The sequence below is a fragment of the Mustela erminea genome, chromosome 3 (assembly GCF_009829155.1).
Source record: "Mustela erminea isolate mMusErm1 chromosome 3, mMusErm1.Pri, whole genome shotgun sequence".
In the NCBI taxonomy this organism is placed as follows: domain Eukaryota; kingdom Metazoa; phylum Chordata; class Mammalia; order Carnivora; family Mustelidae; genus Mustela; species Mustela erminea.
Genome location: NC_045616.1, coordinates 10,995,614 through 11,007,177, shown reverse-complemented (window position 1 = coordinate 11,007,177; position 11,564 = coordinate 10,995,614).

Sequence of the window (11,564 nt, the reverse complement as noted above, 5' to 3'; positions counted from 1 at the left end):
AACTTATACAGGAATTCAGTAAAGTGTCAGGATATAAAATCAATGCACTGAAATCAGTTGCATTTCTCTACACCAACAGCAAGACAGAAGAAATAGAAATTAAGGAGTCCATCCCATTTACAATTGCACCCAAAACCATAAGATACCTAGGAATAAACCTAACCAAAGAGACACAGAATCTATACTCAGAAAACTATAAAGTACTCATGAAAGAAATTGAGGAAAACACAAATAAATGGAAAAATGTTCCATGCTCCTGGATTGGAAGAATAAATATTGTGAAAATGTCTATGCTACCTAAAGCAATCTACACATTTAATTCAATTCCTATCAAAGTACCATCCATCTTTTTCAAAGAAATGGAACAAATAATGCTAAAATTTATATGGAACCAGAAAAGACCTCGAATAGCCAAAGGGATATTGAAAAAGAAAGCCAACGTTGGTGGCATCACTATTCCGGACTTCAAGCTCTATTACAAAGCTGTCATCATCAAGACAGCATGGTACTGGCACAAAAAACAGACACATAGATCAATGGAACAGAATAGAGAGCCCAGAAATAGACCCTCAACTCTATGGTCAACTAATCTTCGACAAAGCAGGAAAGAATGTCCAATGGAAAAAAAAGACAGCCTCTTCTATAAATGGTGCTGGGAAAATTGGACAGCCACATGCAGAAAAATGAAATTGGACCATTTCCTTACACCACACACAAAAATAGACTCAAAATGGATGAAGGACCTCAATGTGTGAAAGGAATCCATCAAAATCCTTGAGGAGAACACAGGCAGCAACCTCTTGGACCTCTGCCGCAGCAACATCTTCCTAGGAACAAAGCAAAAGGCAAGGGAAGCAAAGGCAAAAATGAACTATTGGGATTTCATCAAGATCAAAAGCTTTTGCACAGCAAAGGAAACAGTGAACAAAATCAAAAGACAACTGACAGAATGGGAGAAGATATTTGCAAACGACATATCAGATAAAGGACTAGTGTCCAGAATCTATAAAGAACTTAGCAAACTCAACACCCAAAGAACAAATAATCCAATCAAGAAATGGGCAGAGGACATGAACAGACATTTCTGCAAAGAAGACATCCAGATGGCCAACAGACACATGAAAAAGTGCTCCATATCACTCGGCATCAGGGAAATACAAATCAAAACCACAATGAGATATCACCTCACACCAGTCAGAATAGCTAAAATCAACAAGTCAGGAAATGACAGATGCTGGCGAGGATACGGAGAAAGGGAAACCCTCCTACACTGTTGGTGGGAATGCAAGCTGGTGCAGCCACTCTGGAAAACAGCATGGAGGTTCCTCAAAATGTTGAAAATAGAACTGCCCTATGACCCAGCAATGGCACTATTGGGTATTTACCCTAAGGATACAAACGTAGTGATCCAAAGGGGCACATGCACCCGAATGTTTATAGCAGCAATGTCCACAATAGCCAAACTATGGAAAGAACCTAGATGTCCATCAACAGATGAATGGATCAAGAAGATGTAGTATATATACACAATGGAATACTATGCAGCCATCAAAAGAAATGAAATCTTGCCATTTGCGACAACATGGATGGAACTAGAGCGTATCATGCTTAGCGAAATAAGTCAAGCAGAGAAAGACAACTATCATATGATCTCCCTGATATGAGGAAGTGGTGATGCAACATGGGGGCTTAAGTGGGTAGGAGAAGAATCAATGAAACAAGATGGGATTGGGAGGGAGACAAACCATAAGTGACTCTTAATCTCACAAAACAAACTGAGGGTTGCTGGGGGGAAGGGGTTTGGGAGAAGGGGGTGGGATTATGGACATTGGGGAGAGTATGTGCTTTGGTGAGTGCTGTGAAGTATGTAAACCTGGTGATTCACAGACCTGTACCCCTGGGGATAAAAATATATGTTTATAAAAAATAAAAAATGAATTAAAAAAAAAAAAAAAGGTATCCAAATTGGCAATGAAGAAGTCAAACTCTCTCTATTCACAGATGACATGACACTTTATATGGAAAACCCAAAAGACTCCACTCCCAAACTATTAGAGCTCATACAACAATTCAGCAACGTGGCAGGACACAAAGTCAATGTACAGAAATCAGTGGCTTTCTTATATACTAACAATGAAAATACAGAAAGGGAAATTAGAGAATCTATTCCATTTACTATAGCACCAAGAACCATAAAATACCTGGGAATAAACCTAACCAAAGAGGTAAAGGATATGTATTCGAGGAACTATAGAACACTCATGAAAGTAATTGAGGAAGACCCAAAAGATGGAAGATCATTCCATGCTCTTGGATCAGAAAAATAAACATTGTTAATATGTCTATACTGCCTGGGCAATCTATACTTTTAATGCAATTCCAATCAAAATTCCACCTGTATATTTCAAAAAGCTGGAGCAAATAATCCGAAAATTTGTATGGAATCTGAAGAGACCCTGAATCGCAAGGAAATGTTGAAAAACAAAAATAAAATCGGGGGCATCACGCTCCCTGATTTCAAGCTTTACTACAAAGCTGTGATCAGGAAGACTGCATGGCACTGGCATAAAAACAGACACATAGACCAGTGGAACAGACTAGAGAGCCCAGATATGGACCCTCAACTCTATGGGGAAGTAATCCTCGACAAAACGGTAAAAAATACACAGTGGATAAAAGACAGTCTCTTCATTAAATGTGCCAGGAAAACTGGACAGCTATATGTAGAAGAATGAAACTCGACCATTCTGTTACACCATACACAAAGATAAACTCAAAATGGATAAAAGTCCTCAAAGTGAGACAGGAATCTATCAGAATCCTAGAGAACATAGGCAGTAATCTCTTCGATATCAGCCACAGCAACTTCTTTCAAGATATGTCTCCAAAGGCAAAGGAAACAAAAGCGAAAATGAACTTTTGGGACTTCATGAAAATCAAAAGCTTCTGCACAGCAAAGGAAACAGTCCACAAAACTAGAGGAAACCCACGAAATGGGAGAAGATATTTTCAAAAAACAGTACAGACAAAAAGTTGATATCCAGGATCTATAAAGAACTGAAACTCAGCAGTCACAAAACAGACAATCATATCAAAAAATGAGCAGAAGATATGAACAGACACTTCTCCAATGAAGACATGCAAATGGCTATCAGACACTTGAAAAAATGTTCATCATCACTAGTCCTCAGGGAGATTAAAATAAAACCACATTGAAATATCACCTTACACCAGTTAGAATGGCCAAAATTAACAAGACAGGGAACAACATGTGTTGGAGGGGATGTGGAGAAAGGGGAACCCTCTTTCACTGTTGGTGGGAATGCAAGTTGGTGCAGCCTCTTTGGAGAATAGTGTGGCAATTCCTCAAGAAATTAAAAATAGAACTTCCCTATTACCCTGCCATTTCACTCCTGGGTATTTACCCCAAAGATATAGATGGAGTGAAAAGAAGGGCCATCTGTACCCCAATGTTTATAGTAGCAATTGTCCACGGTCGCCAAACTGTGGAAAGAACCAAGATGCCCTTCAACGGATGAATGGATAAGGAAGATTTGTTCCATATACACTATGGAGTATTATGCCTCCTTCAGAAAGGATGAATACCCAACTTTTGTAGCAAAATGGATGGGACTGGAAGACATTATGCTGAGTGAAATAAGTCAAGCAGAGAGAGTCAATTATCATATGGCTTCACTTATTTGTGGAACATAACAAATAGCATGGAGGACATGGGGAGTTAGAGAGGAGAAGGAGTTGGGGGAAATTGGAAGGGAGGTGAACCATGAGAGACTATGGACTCTGAAAAACAATCTGAGGGTTTTGAAGGGGCAGGGAGTGGAATGCTGGGATACCAGGTGATGGGTATTATAGAGGGCACGGATTGCATGGAGCACTGGGTGTGGTGAAAAAATAATGAATACTGATATGCTGAAAATAAGTAAAAAATAAATTAAAAAAAACTAACGATGTACTGTATGGTGACTAACATAGCATAACACAACATATTATTTAACACACATATATATGTATATATATGTATGTAACATATATATATATAACATAACAACATAATAATAGTAAAAATATATTGATGAAAGCTACAGCATAGGAAACAGAGTCAATGGTATTGTAATGACATTGTATGTTGACAGATAATAGCTACAGTTGTAGTAAGCATAAAATAATATATATACTTGTCAAATCACTAAGTTGTGTACCTGAAACTAATGTGACATTATCTGTCATCTACACTTCATTATGAATATAATAATACTAAGAATAAATTGACCAAAGAATCCCCGTTCTGTGTCCCCAAAATTCAAGATGAAGGTGATAAATATTTTCATAAAAATATTTTGAAAATATGTGTAAAATTATAAAAGAAAATCTCTCCATATTAACTTAAGAGGTTATAGATGTATTTCTAGCCTTTATCAATTAGCATAAATGTGGTGAGATATGGCTAATTAATAAATAACTAGTCAACATAGAGAATATTTTCTTTTTCCACATATTTTTTATCCAAATTGTATGCAATCACACTCAAAATCCACAATATTTGTAGGTAAATTTTAATTACTTTTTTCTAACAATTATGGGTAAAATCAATGGCTAAGAATACAAAGACATGATTCAACATGCTACTGATTTGAATGTAAAATAATATTCTTTAAGAAATTCTGAATATATGAAGGAAAAAGATTAAGGCACTGATGTTAATAGGTAATGGCCCAAATATATATGAAATCATCATTTTGTCTTAAATCTTATATACCATATTTATTTTTCAATTTTTCCTCAATAAAACTGGAGAAAATAAACACAAGCTTGTGTATTAACCTCGAACTTGTACTTCTGCATTGGTTCCAACTGAAATTCTTCCATATAGTCTCCAGAAGACATGTTTAAACACATTGACAGAAGTGGCATTTGTAATTAACACTACAATATTCACATATGCTCATTAACAAAATTGGGTGAGTAAACAGATGATAGTTACATAATGGAGTGTTTAATAGTGATGTAAATTAATGATGTACAAAGACACAAAAAGCTAGAAGAAACTTAACAGCAATAATGTGAAGGAAAGAAGCCAGACACAGGAGCATAATCTCAGAATAAATAACAAAATGAATCCATGCTGTCATAAGTTGTAAAAAGTGATTCCTTGGGGATGACAGAATAAAAGCACAAAAATAGCTTTTGAGGTAATGGTCATGTCTATTACCCAATCAGTGTGATAGCTGCAATGGTTTTATTTTTATTTTATTTTATTTTATTTTATTTTATTTATTTATTTATTTATTTATTTATTTACTTACTTACTTACTTACTTATTTACTACTAACATATAATATATTATTTGCTTAGGGGTATAGTCTGTGATTCATCAGTCTTACATATTGCACAGTGCTCACCAGAGCACATACCCTCCCCAGTGTCCATCATCCAGCCACCCCATCCCCCTAACCCTCCCCACTACAGCAACCCTCGTAATGTTTCCTGAGATTGGGTCTCTTATGCTTGTCTCCCTCTCTTGTTTCATCTTATTTCATTTTTTTCTCTCTTCCCCTATAATCCTCTGCTTTGTTTCCCAATTTCCACATATCAGTGAGATTATAAGTGTCTTCCTCTCATTGAGTTATTTATCTTAGCATAATACCCTCTAGCTCCATCCATGTCATTACAAATAGTTTTTGATGGTTACATAATATTCCATTGTATATATATATACACCACATCTTCTCTGTCCATTCACTTGTTGATGGACATCTGGGCTCTTTCAATAGTTTGACTATTTTAGACATTGCTGCTATAAACATTGAAGTGTAGGTACCCCTTTGGATCACTACATCTATATCTTTGGGGTAAATACCCAGTAGTGCAATTGCTGGGTTGTAAGGTAGCTCTATTTTCAACTTTCTGAGAAACCTTAATACTGTTTTCCATAGTGGCTGTACCAGCATACATTCCTACCAATAGTGTAGGAGGGTTCCCCTTTCTATGTATCCTCGCCAACATCTGTTCTTTCCTGACTTGTTAATATTAGCCATTATGATGGTATGAGGTGGTATCTCACTGTGGATTGCATTTGTATTTATCTGATGCCAAGTGATGTTGATCATTTTTTCATGTGTCTGTTGGTCATTTGGATGTCTTCTTTGCAGAAATGTCTGTTCATGTCCTCTGCCCATTTCTTGATTGGATTATTTGTTCTTTGAGTGTTTAGCTTGATAAATTCTTTATAGATTTTGGATACTAGCTCTATATCTGATGTGTCACTTACAAATATCTTCTTCTATTCTGTCAGTTTTCTTTTGATTTTGTTGACTGTTTCCTTTGCTGTGCAACAGCTTTTTATCCTGCTGAATTCCCAATATTCATTTTTGCCCTTGCTTCCCTTCATTTTAGAAATGTGTCTAGGAAGAAGTTGCTTTGGCCCAGGTCAAAGAGGTTGCTACCTGTGTTATCAAGAATTTTGATGGATTCCTGTCTCACATTTAGGATTTTTATCTATTTTTAAATTAATTTAATCTTATTTTTTTCAGTGTTCCAAGATTCAGTGTTTATACACCACACCCAGTGCTCCATGCAATATGTGCTTTCCTTAATAACCACCACCAGGCTCACCTAACCCCCCATCCAAGGGCATCCAAAATGCCCTTCACCAGATGAATTGATAAAGAAAATATGGTCCATATATACAATGGAATACTATGCCTCCATCAGAAAGATGAATACCGACTTTTGTATCAACATGGATACAAACAACATGGACTGGAAGAGATTATGTTGAGTGAAATAAGTCAAGCAATAAGAGTCAATTATCATATGATTTCACTTAATTGTAGAGCATAAGGAAAAACATGGAGGGCATTAGGAGAAAGAAAGAAAAAGTAGATTTTCATCTATTTTGAGTCTATTTTTGTGTATGATGTAAGGAAATGATTCAATTTCATTCTTTTGTTTGTGGCTGTCCAATTTTCCCAACACCATCTGTTGAAGAGATTGTCTTTTTTAAATTTTATTCATTTATTTGACACAGGGAGAGAGAGAATGAACAAACAGGGGTAGCAGCAGAGTGAGAAGGAGAAGGGAGCCTGAAGTGGGACTAGATCTCAGGACCCCAGGATCATGACCCAAGCTGAAGGCAGATGTTTAGCCAACTGAGCCACCCAGACACCCTGAAAAGATTGTTTTTTTTTTCCATCAGTAATTCTTTCCTGCTTTGTTAAAGACTAGTTGACCATAGAGGACCATTTCTGTGTTCTTTATTCTCTTTCTTTGATCTATGTGTCTGTTTTTGTACCAGTACCATACTGTCTTGATGATTACAGCTTTGTAGTAGAGTTTGAAGTCCAGAACTGTGATGCCACCAGCTTTGGTTTTCTTTTTCAACATTCCTCTATTAAGGGTCTTTTCTGGTTTCACAAAAAATCTAGGATTATTTGTTCCATTTCTTTGAAAATAGTTGATGGTATTTTGATAGGGATTGCATTGAATGTATTGACTCTTCTAGGTAGCATAGATATTTTAGAAATATTTTTTCTTCCAATCTGTGAACATGCAATAATTTTCCATTTCATTCTTTTGTTTGTGGCTCAACTTCTTCCTTGAGTATTCTATAGTGTTCTGGGTACAGATCCTTTACCTGTTTGGATAGATTCATTCCTATTTTTTTTTTAAATGTACTGAAATCTAGTTACACCTTTATTTATTTATTTAAGATTTTATTTATTTATTTGACAGACAGGGATCACAAGTAGGCAGAGAGGCAGGCAGAGAGAGAGGAGGAAGCAGGCTCCCTGCTGAGCAGAGACCCTGACACAGGGCTCAATCCCAGGACTCTGAGATCATGACCCGAGCTGAAGGCAGAGGATTTAACCCAGTGAGCCACCCAGGCACCCCATGTGTCTTATGGTTTGGGGTGCAATTTTAAATGGGGTTAACTCCTTAATTTCTGTTTCTTCTTTATTTTTTGTGTATAGAAATGCATCAGATTTCTGGGCATTGATTTTATATCCTTCTAATTTACTGAATTCATTTATGAGTTCTAGACGTTTTGGGGTAGAGTTGTTTGGCTTTTTCAATAGTAGTATGATATCATCTGCAAAGAGTTAGAGTTTGACTTCTTCTTTGCTAATTCATATGCTTTTTATTTCTTTTGTCTCTTGTCTGATTGCTGAGGCCACGTCTTCTAGTACTATGTTGAACAGAAGTGGTGATAGTGGACATCCATGCTATTTTCCTGACCTTAGGGGAAAAATTTTTCTCCACTGAGAATTATATTCAGTGTGTTTTTTATAGATGGCTTTTATGATATTGAGGCATATACCTTCCATCACTACACTGCAGGATTTTAATCAAGAAAGAATGCTGTATTTTGCCAAATGCTTTTTCTGCATCCATTTAGAGTAAGGGCTCTTGCCATTTCTTTTATTAATGTATGATAATATATCAAGCTTTTGGATATCATATATCTTTTTTTTAAATTTATTTATTTTTAAATTTCTTTTCAGTGTACCAGAATTCATTGTTTACGCACCACAGCCAGTGCTTCATGCACTATGTGCCCTCCATAATACCCACCAGTAGGCTCACCCAACTTCCCACCCCCACCTCCCACCCCTTCAAAACCCTCAGGTTTTTGTTTTGTTTTGTTTTGTTTTAAGATTTTATTTATTTACTAAAGACATAGATCACAATTAAGCAGAGAAGCAGGCAGAGAGAGAGAGAGGAGGAAGCAGGCTCCCTGCTGAGCAGAAAGCCCAATGCAGGGTTCAATCCCAGGACCCTGCTACCATGACCTGAGCTGAAGGCAGAGGCTCTATCCCACTGAGTCACCCAGGTGCCCCAAAACCCTCAGGTTGTTTTTCAGAGTCCATAGTCTCTCATGGATTGTCTCCCCCTCCAATTTCCCTCAACTCCCTTCTCCTCTCCATCTCCTCATGTCCTCCATGTTATTTCTTATGCTCCACAAATAAGTGAAAACATATGATAATTGACTCTCTCTGCTTGACTTATTTCACTCAGCATCTCTTCCAGTCCTCTCCGTGTTGACACAAAAGTTGGGTATTCACCCTTTCTGATGGAGACATTATACTCCATAGTGTATATGGACCACATCTTCCTTATCCATTCATCCATTGAAGGGCATCTTTGTTCTTTCCACAGTTTGGTGACCGTGGCCATTGCTGCTATGAATATTGGGGTACAGATGGATATATTTCAAAAGTATTTTTAAAACGGTACAAGCAAGTGGACCTTTTAAAAGGATGTAAGCATTAATTGTCCATGGAGTGACCACAAAAAACTATGGTAGCAATATCATAATGACTTGCATTATTAATAGGTATACTGAAATTTGTGAGAACAAAGAGGAAGGATATACTTTCCTTATGTAAATGAGACCAGATCTAAAACTTGAGAACAGTAAAAACTATGAATTATTCCATCAAATAATTTATGTGAGAATAATTGTTCATAAATTGAAGATAAAGGCAACTGTATACTTAAAATAATTGTAATGTTTAAACTTCTTTAGAAAACTGCATTCACTTTAATGTGAAGATAACATTAAGTGAGGTAGTAGTTGTTCTGTGTGACCCTGCAGATGTAGGGTTGTACCAGCTAAAGGAGATAATTGCTTATAATACTAAGGAAACTAACATCAATGATATGTATTTTAGTTAGATAACTCGAGAATAATTTCAAGCCATTCTGGATTTAGAGATTGGAGAGAAACAGAGACTTGTGCTAGGAGACTACAGCTAACATGATGATCTTAAGATTCCCATAACTTGTGAGGGTAAGTGAGAGTGGCTAGTTAGGATTCTCCCCAGGAAGCCACTGTTTCAGAAAATTTGAAAGACGCCTTTTAAAAGACAAAGAAGATAGACAAAAGAATGACTTTTGTGCATTGCTGTCACCACATTGTATTTATTATTGGATTGTAGAGTTGGCCATTATACAAAGCTCTTGTCCACATTATATAATCAGGCCCTAAAGGCACCAGTGTTTGTACACTGATTTTAAAACTTTATGATAATGTTTTCTCATTCCCTCTCTCTCTGTCTCTCTCTCTCTCCCCACTTACTTTCACTGTGTCTATCCATAAAGGGTAATAGGCATTTTTCCTGATTTAAACAGAGAACAGAGATTAAATATTTTCCAGTATTTTTTTCATTTCTCATGTTTATTTTTCCAGACATTCTAACTAAAACAAATTTATCCCACATTCTTGTATCTCACACATAAAGACTCCTGTGAGTAGATAAAGCATCTTCCAAATTAAACATAAAGTCTGCAACCCATTTATCTTTATTTTCTTTGTGGACTGTCTTCTGACATTCCTTTGACAGCAAATATTTCTTTTTTAAAAGATTTTATTTATTTATTTGACACAGAGAGATCACAAGTAGGCAGAGAGGCAGGCAGAGAGAGAGAGAGAGCAGGAAACAGGCTCCCCACTGAGCAGAAAGCCTGATGTGGGGCTCGATCTCAGGACCCTGGGATCATGACCTGAGCCAAAGGCAGAGGCTTCAATCTTCTGAGCCACCCAGATGCCCCAAGAGCAAATATTTCAATATCTATGGTAGAACTTGAATGTTCACTTAAGGGCTTGACATAGCTATGGCAAAAATATATATCTATACTTTCCTTTAGATTCTTTATTTGCAGGTTTATCTTGGGAATGGGCCACTGGGAGGGGAGGAAAAAAAAGAGCAAGTACACAAGCTCTAAATGAAAATGAATCTAAAAGAAATAAATTCTTGAGCTTTTCAGGGAGTCCATCACATGGCTCTGAGGCTGTAAATTGAACCCAGAAGGGGCAATGATGGTACCTTCACAGGATTCATTTTCAGACTGCTTTTGCACATTTTTTATGGTTGTAGAATTTCATATAATATTCACTCTCATATGTGGAGATTCCATAAGTTTTTAAAGCATTTTTAGCAACACATTATTAGTTAAAATTGGGCTAAATTCATATATTTCTTCAATTAAGAACTCTAGCTGATGATATAAGAGTCCAAATGTCATTTTTTATTCAGTTGGAAAATCTTTTTAGAAAATGCTCCAGTAGGGGTTCCTGAGTGGCTCAGTGGGTTAAAACCTCTGCCTTCAGTTCAGATCATGATCTCAGAGTCCTGGGATTGAGCCCTGAATTGGGCTCTCTGCTCAGCAGGGAGCCTGTTTCCCCTCTCTCTCTTCCTGCCTCTCTGCCTACTTGTGATCTCTGTATGTCAAATAAATAAATAGATTCTGAAAAAAAAATAACTCCAGCAAAGAGAGCTTGAGGACCTGGTGTAAGGCAGTGATTACAGTGATTGAAAAATATTGTAAAATACTGGAGTAGAAAAAAAATAAGGAAATTTTTCATTGATTAGTTTATTGCAGTGAAAGAACAAAATGCTTATGTTCACTTATAGTTGTATTATTGACTCACCATTTTGTGTGAAATGTGTCTGTGTGTTCCTCACAATGTATGATGTCCTTGGTAGGTATTTGGTCACTGTGGGACTTTTGTGTTTTTTTATGCTTTTCATATCTTTTTTTTT